The 14182-nt window shown below is 40.6% G+C and overlaps 2 long non-coding RNA genes across 6 annotated transcripts in view; one reads left to right on the top strand and one right to left on the bottom strand.

The window, feature by feature from the left end:
* Window positions 1–226: 226 nt before the first annotated feature.
* Window positions 227–11866, top strand: LOC127530786 (uncharacterized). Of its 2 annotated transcripts, none has more exons than XR_007937441.1 (3): window positions 227–9564; window positions 9653–9834; window positions 10716–11866. It is a non-coding gene; the product is annotated as an uncharacterized LOC127530786 (long non-coding RNA). The 2 variants fall into 2 exon arrangements; XR_007937440.1 differs by lacking the exon at window positions 227–9564 and having other exon boundaries at window positions 9718–9834; window positions 10716–11232; window positions 11360–11866.
* Window positions 9571–14182, bottom strand: part of LOC127530785 (uncharacterized) — a 186643-nt gene continuing 182031 nt past the window's right edge. For 2 of the 4 annotated variants that reach the window (XR_007937439.1, XR_007937434.1), the window contains exon 6: window positions 9571–9765. This is a non-coding gene — a long non-coding RNA (uncharacterized LOC127530785). Of the gene's footprint in view, window positions 9787–14182 lie in introns of all 4 variants that reach the window. The other 2 variants (XR_007937438.1, XR_007937436.1) reach the window with 2 other exon arrangements.

Genomic DNA, 14182 nt, shown 5'->3' with positions numbered 1-14182 from the left:
AAGGATCGCTGCTGCTTCCAGAAGACGAAAGCATCCCACTTTTTTCACTCACATTTTTTCCAATCCTATTATCTGGCATTTCAAATCCAACAAATGAATAAATGAATTATGTCAGTTGTGTTCAAATTTTAAGGTGTCAGGGGGTGCACAATTAAATCAAACATCAGCAGAGAAGATTTGTTTCTTTTGTTTTATCTTTTTACACCACTCTTTGTGATGCTCTGTCAGTGTGAAAAAGGCGTGGGAGAAATAAAGAACGCATGTGGAACTTACATCGATATGTTTGTTTCCTCCTCCATTTCGACGTTGCACTTCCTGAAAAAGTTGTCCGGAGTGAGCATCAATGCAGACTCGCTATTTAAGGGCTGAACAGTCCACTCTCCCTCCGCACTACGCGGTTTGGGACGGCCCTTAATATGGAGGACCCTCCACGGGAACGCGCAAACGGAGGGGTAGTGTGTAGGGGGCGGTTTGGGATTCAGCCTTCATGTCTCAAGACGGAGTCGGCGGCGTCGTCACTTGGCGGCCATCTTGGGACAGGGGACTGCTCTGTCGCGCTGTACTGTAGTCAATGGTAAGGTGGATGATTTCCTCACTTTAACACTCATAACTCGCTCAATTCTTGATTGATTTACGAACGGTTTAGTTTATTACAAACCTTATTAACGTGGCTATGATTCAGGCTCAATTCTGAAATCGTAGCTTTTCGTTTTGAAAAATGCGGCATAGTTGTGTGTCTTTTCTGCCTGGCTACTCACATTGAAGATGGTGTTACTCACAATCTGATTTTCAATTATTAGGTTTTCCTGAGACCAACGTTTTTTGAGAACCTAATCTTTAGGTGAAATTACATTCTTTGTGGTTGTGGTTGTATTTATTTGCTTGTTAAGAGACTTTGATTGAGACCTTAGACTTATTGTTTGTATACATCTATGCCTGGATTAGTTAGCCTGCAGCCGAAATGCATTGTGGGTAATGTAGGCACCAGGTTCATGAAAAGAAAAGACAACATCTCTGTTTGTTGTGCTTTGATTTTGGTTGAGCTTTGTTTTTATCTGTGCATTAGAAAGCTGATAGTAATAAAGAAGTGCAATGCTAAATAATAAAATTACATTTACATCCATTTACGCTGAAAAAAGATGTGTTCATTTTTTATTTTTTTGCAGTGGCAGCCTGAAGTTTAGAGAAGTGGAAGGTCCTCACTGCAGTCCTCAAACCAGCAGGATAAAATTGTGAAGATTACAATATAAGTATAAACCATAAATTAAGAATAGTAAGGCACTAAATAACCTTTGACTAAAAAGACAGCGAGCAGACAATTTTCATGCCCGAGATTTAGAAATAAATTCAAAAGCTTAACATGATACTGTGCAGCTAGTTAGAGATATTGGTCATCAACCTTTAATCTTGTTTTTTTTAAGAAGGCGAGATTAACTTAAAAATTGCCCACTCCATTGTTGTAACTTCAGTTGGTTATGGGACACTGCAAAAATCCTGGAAAATGATTTATTGAAAAGAGTGGGAACCTTATTATTTTTCTTTCTTTATTTTTTATTTTTTTGTTCAAATGTCATTATTTTTTCATTTTAGCATTACTTTTTTGTTATTTGTTCATCATTTATTTATTTTGTCTATTTGAATATTGTAAATATTAAAGATTGACAGTATGTCTGTGTGTGTATAGCTATTTCTTTATTGCCTATCTACTTAATATAATTTTTATATGAATTCAATGGTTTTAATTATTCTTAAGTAAGCAGTAAAAGAAGTACATCTCTGACGTTTATAACAAACCAAGCTGTTCTAAAATCGGCTGAAAATTGAGCAATCTACAGTGATTTTAAAATCCATGCTCCATTGACCCTGTCCCAAGATGGCCGCCATGTGGCGACGTTGCTCCCCATAGGCTGACAGCGCTCATGAGACATCGAGGCTGAATCCCAAACCGCCCCCTACACACTATCCCTACACACTACCCCTCCGTTTGCGCGTTCCTGTGGAGGGTCCTCCATATTAAGGGCCGTCCCAAACCGCGTAGTGCGGAGGGAGAGTGGACTGTTCAGCCCTTAAATAGCGAGTCTGCATTGATGCTCACTCCGGACAACTTTTTCAGGAAGTGCAACGTCGAAATGGAGGAGGAAACAAACATATCGATGTAAGTTCCACATGCGTTCTTTATTTCTCCCACGCCTTTTTCACACTGACAGAGCATCACAAAGAGTGGTGTAAAAAGATAAAACAAAAGAAACAAATCTTCTCTGCTGATGTTTGATTTAATTGTGCACCCCCTGACACCTTAAAATTTGAACACAACTGACATAATTCATTTATTCATTTGTTGGATCTGAAATTCCAGATAATAGGATTGGAAAAAATGTGAGTGAAAAAAGTGGGATGCTTTCGTCTTCTGGAAGCAGCAGCGATCCTTGTCAGTTGCAACCTGTGCCACAGCGCTACAGCCATGCACAGTAGGCGTCTTTCTGTTACCATGGCGATGACATCTTCCGTTTTTCGGTGAGGCAACAGGGCATCCCATTCCTGCCGATCGTATTTGTACCCTCCCCCTTCAGTAATAGGTGCCCTCCACAGCTGCGAGTGTGACTTCTTTTGGAGTGACACTCGGTAGTGGAGGGGGAGTGTGTAGGGGGCGGTTTGGGATTCAGCCCTAGTGTTTGTATATATCTATGATGCTCACTCTGGACAACTTTTTCAGGAAGTGCAACGTCGAAATGGAGGAGGAAACAACATATTGATGTGAGTTCCACGTGTGTCCTTTATTTCTCCCACGCCTTTTTCACACTGACAGAACATCACAAAAAGAGTGATGTAAAAAGATAAATCAAAAGAAACAAATCTTCTTCTCTGCTGACGTTTGATTTAATTGTGCACCCCCTGACACCTTAAAATTTGAACACAACTGACAGAATTCATTTATTCATTTGTTGGATTTGAAATTCCAGATAATAGGATTGGAAAACATGTGAGTGAAAAAAAGTGGGATGCTTTTGTCTTCTGGAAGCAGCAGCGATCCTTGTTAGTTGCAACCTGTGCCACAGCGGTACAGCCATGCACAGTAGGCATCTTTGTGTTACCATGGCAATGACGTCTTCCGTTTTCCAGTGAGGTGACAGGGCGCCCCATTCCTGACGATCGTATTTATACCCTCCCCCTTCAATAATAGGTGCCCTCCACAGCATTTTTTTCCCCCATATTTATTTATTACAAAGAATAACAACAGCAGTTATTAAAATTTACAAACATACAGACAACACAACAGCCAGGGGGGAAGGCTGCTAAATAAACACAGAAAATAAAGAGCACAAATGATAGGTCTTCATAGCTTTCTTATTATTAGAGTCACATATACTTTCCAAGTACTTTTCTGTTTCCTTTTGAAATCCAAAAAAAACAGGGATTCGAATGGCTAAACTTGGCTTTGTGTATATGATATTTACCCAATATAATTATTAGATTTATGACACCGTTCTTTTTGTTTTTTTACTTCTAACATCATGAACACCAAAGAGCACATTGTCCCATTTTAAAAGAAAGTCTTTGTCAATTTTCAGAGTAATATAATGCAGTACCTCTTTCCAAAAGGTGGCAGTATAATGACAGTCCCAAAACAGGTGCATCAAAGTTTCAGGCTCACAACCACATAAGGAACAGTCCACACACACATCTCTCCCAAACCTCAACAAGTAGCGTTTGGTAGGATAGTATTTATGAATTATTTTGTAAGATATTTCTCTAACTTTATTTGTAATTAAATATTTGTATGGAAGATTCCATATATGGACCCAGTTTAACCCATTGAAAATATTGGACCAGTACTGAACAACACATGTGGTAGTCGTAAAATCTGTTTGAAATAAAGAGGTGCCCTCCACAGCTGCGAGTGTGACTTCTTTTGGAGTGACACTCGGTAGTGGAGGGGGAGTGTGTAGGGGGCGGTTTGGGATTCAGCCTTTATATCTATGATTGTCGCTACCCAATCCGTCCCGGAAACCTGATTTGTACTGTGCATGTGCGCAAAGTACGTCACTTCCGCTACTCCCGAAAAAAAAAATAGAATTTTCTGTCAATAGACCCTGTGCACGATAGCATGTGCTAGTTCCGGTTGAAAAACTCCGGGTGCTACAGTTACTTCCGGTCCTGCTTACAGCGCTGTCAAAATGGAAGAAGCCAGCAGTACACTTTACTTTTCCAGATGCCTAGGCAACTTGCCTAAAATTTCTGTTGACGATGTTTATCGTCTCGATGATGATTTTGGGTCAGCTCCTTAAAGCAAACGGGAAAAGGGATTCAAATTTTATATATCCCAGTACATATATAACTTTGAAGGTAAGTGGCATCGCATCCTACATAACTAGCGCTAGCTTAACTGTAGGGCTTGCCAAACATGTACCTTATCATTTTATTTTCCAGTATTTATACATTACTATTTTTTTGCTTCGTTAGCTACTAGAATCCACTTTACACTTTAGTCTTTGATACTTAGCCCGTTGCGCTTCAGTTGCGCTTCAGTGTCCCATCTGCGGTACACTTTGAGATCTGCATAAGCAAGTTGCTAAATGTCTGAAACTGCAAACGCGATTATACAAACACTATACGCCGATGGAAGGCTTAGATTCTCATGAATCCGCCGGTATAAACCACTTTCAGATGTGATTACCACAGCGGGTAATATAAACACATTTGTCCGACAAACAACGAATATCCATCCATCCATTTTCTATACACGACTTCAACGTACACAGCGTGACTCACATTTCCGGGTTCATTATTACACACGGATGAAAATATTCCACAAAAAACGGCCATAATCCAACCTTGGACATCCAGACGAAACAAGCCAGTAACATATTTTGTCCAAAACATGTCTTGAAGTCGGTATATACTCCACGAATAGGTCGTTTTCAAGGAAATGCACCTCGCGATGCGCGTCTAATATTCCCTGTATTTCTCGTCATATTTTTATTTACAAATAGAATATTAGCGATTTTTTTGTACTGAAAGTGGCTGGAATTGACTGCAGCTTAAAGGGTTAGTCGAGTTCAGCGAGACATTTTATATTTGTAGTTTTGTTTGAACAAAATGACAAATGCTTGGATTTCCTCTATATTTGATTAGATGTAAAAACGGAATAACAAATGATTGAAGAGTGCACGGATTGTTGTTATAGTTTATCAGATATTTGCTGTTTGATCAGTGACTATGCACTTATATTCCCGATCCTCAGCTCAGTGTGAAACATTTTTTTTCGTCTAATTTTGGCAATCCACTGAGCCCGCAAATGCCGGTCTTTTGGAAAACGGTGAAGGCTTATAGAACTGTTATAAACACCAAAAGCCAAACATAATGGTACACTACAGTACCTCCCATATCGACCTTGAACACGCTGAAATCTGATTTTTTGTTTTGCTGAGAAAACAGTGTTTTTCTTTTTTGATTCCATGTTATCCATCATAGATATATACATCATATATCTATCCATATATCTATGTTATCCATGCTGCGAAATAGCCTCCGGAAGGACCTGTAAGCCCCTCCGGTCAGAACCCGGAAGTTAGCATTTTTGACGTGCACAGGGTCTATTACTTAATGATTCAAGAATTATAGCATTAAGACAGTAGCAGGAACCTTTAGTAGTGAAACTGGGCATAATCCTCCTCACTCTATGGCGATCTGCTTCTGTCGGAGGAAGCACTCCGTTAAACTGCGGTCAAGTGAGCCGCCCGCACGCTGGGCGTTGCGCGGCTATTTCGCGTAATACGGCAGTGTTATCACAGGCGCTGAGCACATAGATATAGGCTATGGGCCGAAGCCAAAAAACGTGTTATTCATTGATCCCCGCCGCGTAAGGAAGAATATTTTTCACAGCAGACAGATAAAATTATTCTAAGTATATTAGTAGTTGTTTCCAACTTCAGTTCGTGCACATTAATGAAAGAGAGCAGCCAATAACTTTTAATTTTGAGCAGGCAAACGAAGGGGGCTACTTACGTCATCTCCATGACAACCAGGAAGAAGCTGCGGCAAAATATGCTAACGCCGGCTTCGGAAAGACTTAAAATAAACAGAATACGTTTTTCCTCCGAATGAGCTTACAAGCTAGACTACATGGTCCTAATTATTAATTCCCAACAGTGTTATGGTATACTTGCACGGTAAAAATCAACGCTATAGACCTTTTTCCGAAACGTCATCATCGAACGTCACCGCCGGTCACCGGCCCTAGCAACGCGATTCCGCCATTTTAAGAGGGGTATGCTTTGCCTTGACGACCATTACTTTCCCACGTTTCCCTCCCGATTTGAACGACCAAAAGCAGATATGCCCAAAACCTGCGCTGTTTTTGGCTGTAGTTCTCAGTCATGGAGCAACAAGAACATTTCCTTTTACAGGATTCCGACTGAAAAGGGCCAGAAAAGGACTTTATGGCTCACAGCATTGAGGCGGATTAACAATAATGGTACCACATGGAGCCCACAGTCAAAATGGTCCTATGTTTGCAGTCAGCATTTCGTCAATGGTCTATTGTGTTTCATGAAATTATTACCCCTTAACTGATTTTCTGAAATTATTAATTAATAAGCTTAACCAGTTGTGCTTCAGTGTCCCGCCCGTGGTACACTTTGAAATCTGCATAAGCAATTTGCTAAATGTCTGAAACTGCAAACGCGATTATGCAAACACTATACGCCAATGGAAAGCTTAGATTCTCATGAATCTGCCGATATAAACCACTTTCAGATGTGATTACCACAGCGGGTAATATAACCACATTTGTCCGACAAACAACAGCGCGACTCACATTTCCGGGTTCATTATTACACACAGATGAAAATATTCCACAAAAAACGGCCATAATCCAACCTTGGACATCCAGACGAAACAAGCCAGTAACATATTTTGTCCAAAACATATCTTGAAGTTGGTATATAATCCATGAATAGGTCGTTTTCAAGGAAATGCACCTCGCGATGCACGTCCAATATTCCCTGTATTTCTCGTCATATTTTTATTTACAAATAGAATATTAGCGATTTTTTTTTTGTACTGAAAGTGGCTGGAATTGACTGCAGCTTATGATGTCTATAATTATCTGAAATGTTGAGGGCTAGCTACTTAGCTTAGGCTAGTGCTAGCTGTGCTTCCCACAAAAAGTCAGGGGTCTTTCTACTCACACTGCTATTTTTAAACCTTCTCTCCTCCCTTCCGTTCTGCTAACTACTATGCTGTAATCAGCAGCATTGTCCTCATTATTGTTAGCACCTCATACCCTTGGGCCTAGGGTGGGTAGAGCTCATTTACAGGTATCTGACTCTTAGTTTTGATAATGCACATCTAACTAATATACATACACTACTTACACTTGAAATTAAAAGGTGTAATGGCTCACCCCGTTAGCTTAACATTAGCTTAGCATAGCGGCGCTGGTGTAGCCGTATCTTACACGGCATTTATCATTCTGACATTGACCTGTATGCACAAAAATGCATAAATATAAGCATACCTCAAAGAAAACGTATGAGTCCAGGCTTTTATAAGTCTTCATCTTCTCCATTGTGTGGATACCTGGGCTGTTGATAAGGTACTCGTAAATGGAGTGCTAATGAAGATCTGGACATGTAGTAGGGTCGTTTTCCCATGATCCCAGTGCAATTTGGTACGGACATGACTGCAAACCAACCAGTTCTATTTTTTCTTTATACCGTAGCTTGGCTTTTGGCTCAAGATTTCCGAAATAATCACCAGACGTTTGTCTCCGGGTCAAAACCGCGTGGTTTCAGCGGTCAAATCACGGTTGCTAATGACTTTGTTGCCCCCTCTTAAAATGGCGGCGTGCGTTGCTAAGGAAGGTATGGTCACGTGTCCCAGACTCTGACGTCACTGCGAAAAGGTCTATTGTTTTCTCCTGGCGTTAAATATCCAACGTTCTTTGACGTTCTTTGTCATATTTCACACTACATTATCTTTCCAATTCAACACAGCTGCCACTATTACAGTGTCAAATGAACAATATTTAAAGCCGTTTTTATTTAAATACCAGAATGTCCAAATAAAACATACATTGTCTGTTAAATTGTCTCTGTTATTTATATGCCACAACATTGAGGTGTAACTATGGGCATAATTGAATTACAAGAATAAAACTATGTACTAGATTGTTTTGGCTATTTTCAATGATGGATAAGTCTCTTACCATGGGCTGAATCCTAAACCGCCCCCTACACACTATCCCTCCGTTTGCGCGTTCCCGCGGAGGGTCCTCCATATTAAGGGCCGTCCCAAACTGCGTAGTGCGGAGGGGGAGTGGACTGTTCAGCCCTTAAATAGCGAGTCTGCATTGATGCTCACTCTGGACAACTTTTTCAGGAAGTGCAACGTCGAAATGGAGGAGGAAACAAACATATTGATGTGAGTTCCACATGCGTCCTTTATTTCTCCTACGCCTTTTTCACACTGACAGAACATCACAAAGAGTGGTGCAAAAAGATAAATCAAAAGAAATAAATCTTCTTCTCTGCTGACGTTTGATTTAATTGTGCACCCCCTGACACCTTAAAATTTGAACACAACTGACAGAATTCATTTATTCATTTGTTGGATTTGAAATTCCAGATAATAGGATTGGAAAACATGTGAGTGAAAAAAGTGGGATGCTTTCGTCTTCTGGAAGCAACAGCGATCCTTGTTAGTTGCAACCTGTGCCATAGTGCTACAGCCATGCACAGTAGGCGTCTTTGTGTTACCATGGCGATGACATCTTCCGTTTTTCCGGTGAGGCGACAGGGCATCCCATTCCTGACGATCGTATTTATACCCTCCCCCTTCAATAATAGGTGCCCTCCACAGCTGCGAGTGTGACTTCTTTTGGAGTGACACTCGGTAGTGGAGGGGGAGTGTGTAGGGGGCGGTTTGGGATTCAGCCATGGTCTCTACTGCTGTGGTCCGTCCCTTGGTCTGTCCTCTCACTTGACCTCTGCACCAGAGGATGAAGTGCTGCATGCATTTAGTCTGTGACACAAAGTCTGCAGTAACACCTTTTTCACAGAAAAGCTGGGAGAGATATGTCTATTGTGCCAAACAATGGGTTACCCTCAACACTGCAGAAACGCTGATTGCTGAAAAAGCATTTTCAGCATTTAATATCAGCAATGAAGATGTCCCTGACGTGCCGAGCAATGTGGGATACCACAGAGAATGCTACAGTGCCTTCACAAACAAAGACCACATCTAAAGAGCAAACTGTAAGCAAGCCAAGTCAGCCCAAGAAAATGAAGGTTTGTATCAAATCCATTATCTGCAAGTATGATGACCAAATATGTTACGATGAGACATACTAACTCATTGCAAGCCACTACAGTTTTGACAACATGACTTAGTTATCCGTGAACATACTAAAAAAAGTTATGTTTCTCCATCTGAGTGAATGGAACAGCCGAAATTGAAAATTAATCAGACAAGATCACAGTGACGCAATGATCACATTTGTTTTACATGTACTTGATTGCAGTGCACCACCACAGTAAAATGAAACTCTCCACAACATCAGAAGTATGATTTTTAATTTATTTACAATTGTTAGAAACAATGTGAATTTAGATCATTTCCATTTATTGATCACTTGTAACTTACATTTTAGTGCCATTACAATGCTCAGAAGAACCGCTGCCAGATACCAGTGATGGTGCTCCATCCAAGGTTCGGGTTCTGCGCTCTTCAAGTGGCCCAGAACAACCCAAAAGGGCTCCACACCTCCTGCCTGTTGCATGCCTGCTATGCAAGGAGAACAGATATATCAACATCTGGCACAACAGAAAGAGGGTTAAGTAAAAACTCTCTCAGTGTCTAACATTTACAGCAGGTAAACGGGTGGACAGTTGCCTTGTGAGATCTTTATGTGACCTTTTTTATGTCAAGCAATATGCCTGATAAAAATATCAGCTATATCCCCTATTTAAGACAATTTCTTTTTTTAATTTTATGAATTAGTCATTTGTCTTTCTGAATACTTTACTATATAGTCAGGTAAATACTAAAGTATTCAGAAAGACAAATGACTAAGTACTAATATTTACTAATAGTATTTACCTGAGTATAAACACCTTTTGTCACTGGCATTTCTTGCTGTTAAAAGAAAAATTTTGATGAACTGGAAAGTAAGAAAGCCAGGATGCTTTTGTCTAGATTCATGGCTTAATGGTTTTGCTGATCTGTTAACGATGAAGCAAGCAGCTCCATCCTGCAAGGATGGGAAACTTGGAAATTTGTGGTCATATGTTCGGGAATATATTAAAGAAAGACATTAGAATTAGCATCTCTTACCTTCTTGCTTTGTTTTTAATTTCTTTTTTTTAATCTTTTTTTCTCCTATTTGCATAGATAAAAGAAATTATGATTTCATGCACACCATCTGATGAATGTGTGCTTTGACAGCTAATTTACTGCTCCCTGACATCTTTGTTGTTTTATCTTTGTCATTTTTTGTTGTACGTAGTATTTGTACTGATCTGTTTGTGTATTTTTGTTTCAACCCCTTTTTATCTTTTTTTTTTTTTTTTTGCTGTTGCTTGGCTGATTTATTTGTGTGAATTGATTTTAATTTGTTTTTTCTTGTTATTTGTGTGTGTGTGTTGTGTTGTTTTAATCAAAAATGTAAATAAAAAAAAATATATTTACTTGAGTATAAACTTTGTTTACCACAGCAGATCAACTCCTTCGTGCTGCTGAGGGGAAGAAGGATGAACACCTGTTGCTTCAAATCCGTGGAAGAGGCCATCTATCACCACAGTTGCTTCGCAAATTACACAAGATACCTGAGAGGAACAAAGAGAGAGGTTTCTGAAGAGGCAAATCCGTATCAGGCAGGCTACAGACATTTCTGTTAGACAGTGGTGGAAGAGTGCCTACTGGCAAACCGTGAAGTGTTGAGGCTTTCACGGCTAAATGACCTCTTTAAGGAAATTTTTACAGATAAGGAAGGACTGGACATTTCGACTTCTAAAGCATTTAGCTTAAAATCAAGGCTTCCTAAGTCCCATCCATGTCTTAAATTCCTTAAAGCAGCCAGAAATGACTTTGTCTATGTAGAGGACCTAACTGCTGAAGAGGTCATCCAGGATGAACCGGCACAGCCGTCATCAGACAGCAGTGACTCAGAGGAGGATGGCATGGAACCCAGTCATTTAGGCCATCAACACAAGAATGACCCTGCAAGCATAGGTTGGTTTGACATTTCTTAATCTATAGCGTCCTTGTAATTATAGTTAAGTTGATGTTACACACCTTGCTTACCTGCATTTCACCATTCTACCTGGTTGTGTAGTGACAGTCTCTGACTTCTCCACAGACAGACACCTGTACCATTCAGCCATGCTGCTGAAAGAGATCACAGAGACCAAGTGTAAAGTGACTCCAAAAATGCCCTGGCCACCAACATCACAAGACCTTAAGATGGACACTGCCTCCAGTGTTGTCAGTGCAAAGCACTAAAATGTGTGCAGGGGGAGATGCACATGCAAACAGCACCAGCTACCATGCACAGACATGTGTGCATGTATTTACTGCTCCAATTCTGCAGGACATGAAACATAAGAGGAAAAAAAGAGAGCAAGCTTCATGGGCATGCTTATGCCAAATTTGTGGCTTTCATAGCACTTTTTTGTATAAAGTTCATCTTGTTCAAGTTAATTTTTTTCTGGTGTCAGTTCATTTAATGTCCATATGATAACCTACGCTTGTATATCCTAGTCACTGATGCACAACAACTGAAGCTCTAACAAAACTACAAACTTCATCTCAAAAAAATAGAAACTAATTAAATATGTATCAATAGCAAAGCTGATCAGATCGGGAAATCTAATGTGTTGGACATCTAATTACTGCCACTTGTTATATTAAATATCTGCAGCTGTTCCTGGTGGATCTGGACATGCTACCTGCTGCGACGTCACGTTTCATTAAACATAAGCTTCGTTTGCACTCATTGCACAAAATTTTCATATTAAAAATATTACATGATAATCGAGTAATTAATAATATCTGACCTTTTTCTCGTTTAAACGTGTTGGACGTCTAGTTACTGCCGCTTGTTAGCTTAAACAACTGCAGCTGTTGTGACTGGTGACATGCTACCTGCAGCGACGTTACGTTTCATTAAACTTAACATTAATTTCGGCATTACAATGTGCTGTCAATATGCTTCGTTTGCACCCATTGCATCAATTTCTCATAATAATCAAAAGTTTCCACATGACAATAGAGTAATAATATAATATCTTACCTTTTCCTTCATTTGCTCTCATCCCTTAACCAGTTGTGTTAACGTTGTGTTATGGCTTTACCAGAAGTACGAGGAATCTGATTGGCCAACTGAAGTCCACGAAGTAGGAACAAGAGCTCTCATTGGTTTGTGGTTGCTGGAGCTAACAGCATAACCATTAGCTCATGTGACAAATATATCAACGTTATTTATGAAAATGTGCAACTTTTGAGGTTGGAAACATTTACTTATATGATATATGATAATTTATCTACACAATACTAAAAAATCTGAAAATTACCGGCAGGGGATCAATTGTTTCGTAAACGAAAGCAGATAGACGTACTCGGCCCATCGCCTAGCTGTGGAGGGCACCTATTATTGAAGGGGGAGGGTACAAATACGATCGTCAGGAATGGGACGTCCTGTCGCCTCACCGGAAAACGGAAGACGTCATCGCCATGGTAACACAAAGACGCCTACTGTGCATGGCTGTAGCGCTGTGGCACAGGTTGCAACTAACAAGGATCGCTGCTGCTTCCAGAAGACAAAAGCATCCCACTTTTTTTTCACTCACATGTTTTCCAATCCTATTATCTGGCATTTCAAATCCAACAAATGAATGAATGAATGAATGAATTATGTCAGTTGTGTTCAAATTTTAAGGTGTCAGTGGGTGCACAATTAAATCAAACGTCAGCAGAGAAGAAGATTTGTTTCTTTTGATTTATCTTTTTACGCCACTCTTTTTGTGATGTTCTGTCAGTGTGAAAAAGGCGTAGGAGAAATAATGGACGCATGTGGAACTCACATCAATATGTTTGTTTCCTCCTCCATTTCGACGTTGCACTTCCTGAAAAAGTTGTCCAGAGTGAGCATCGATGCAGACTCGCTATTTAAGGGCTGAACACTCCCCCTCCGCACTACGCGGTTTGGGACGGCCCTTAATATGGAGGACCCTCCGCGCGAACGTGCAAACGGAGGGGTAGTGTGTAGGGATAGTGTGTAGGGGGCGGTTTGGGATGCAGCCTGAATCCCAAACCGCCCGTCTCAGTGGACAACTGAACATCTTCATCAGAGAGTGAATATTCCTCTTCAGAATATGAATAAGCCATTACTTGACAAAGTACTTTGTCAGTGTTGACCAGACCTCTCGGTATGGTGAGTTTTCTCACTCTAAAATGTGCCGTCTTGTGCTCTGATACGCTCCGACGGCGAGTCTCGTCTCCTCGGTTTTCAAACTCTAAACTCCAAAACTTTGAATGAAAACACGCCCACAACTGATGCTCAGATTGAAGTTCCAGATGTCCGCCATCTCCTGGTGTACAGTACATGAGGCACACGAGGCAGTATATTTGAAGCTATGGCTTGTTATGTTCAGCAATGTTGCTTGTCGCAATATTGCGACTTTGGCGCTTAAAGGGTTAAATTGCAAGTTTTTCGAACCGACTAGTCCCCAATAAAATTAGCGACTAGTCGGTTCGGAAATTAGTCGAAATTCCCATCCCTAATAAAGACGAGATTATGTACAGCGCTGTCGTGCGGCAATATTGCTTGTGAGACGCCACTTCTTTCGCCATTTTCGCCTCCACGCACTTAGATGCTCCTCTTGCCTCCCCGATCTCCATTTAACTGCAACTACATGCGCCGTTGGGAGCAAACCGCATCTGGCGCAGAGTGACGAATTTAGTGGCACACTATCTCTCTGTGCGTGCATATGTTTGTATGTCTGCGACGCGGCGCACAGTGGGTGTATGGTGGCAGTGGCGGACGGACGAACGCTGTGTGTCTCCTGGCGGCCATCTCTCAATTGTCCTCAATTATCCAGACAGTGATCCGGATCACCTCCAAAATCTAATCAATTGTTACTTTTGCTCTTCCGGACATCCTGTAAAAAATTTGGTGAAAATC

This window comes from Acanthochromis polyacanthus, chromosome 18 (assembly GCF_021347895.1).
Source record: "Acanthochromis polyacanthus isolate Apoly-LR-REF ecotype Palm Island chromosome 18, KAUST_Apoly_ChrSc, whole genome shotgun sequence".
NCBI lineage: Eukaryota > Metazoa > Chordata > Actinopteri > Pomacentridae > Acanthochromis > Acanthochromis polyacanthus.
This window is presented reverse-complemented; position numbering and strand designations above follow the sequence as displayed.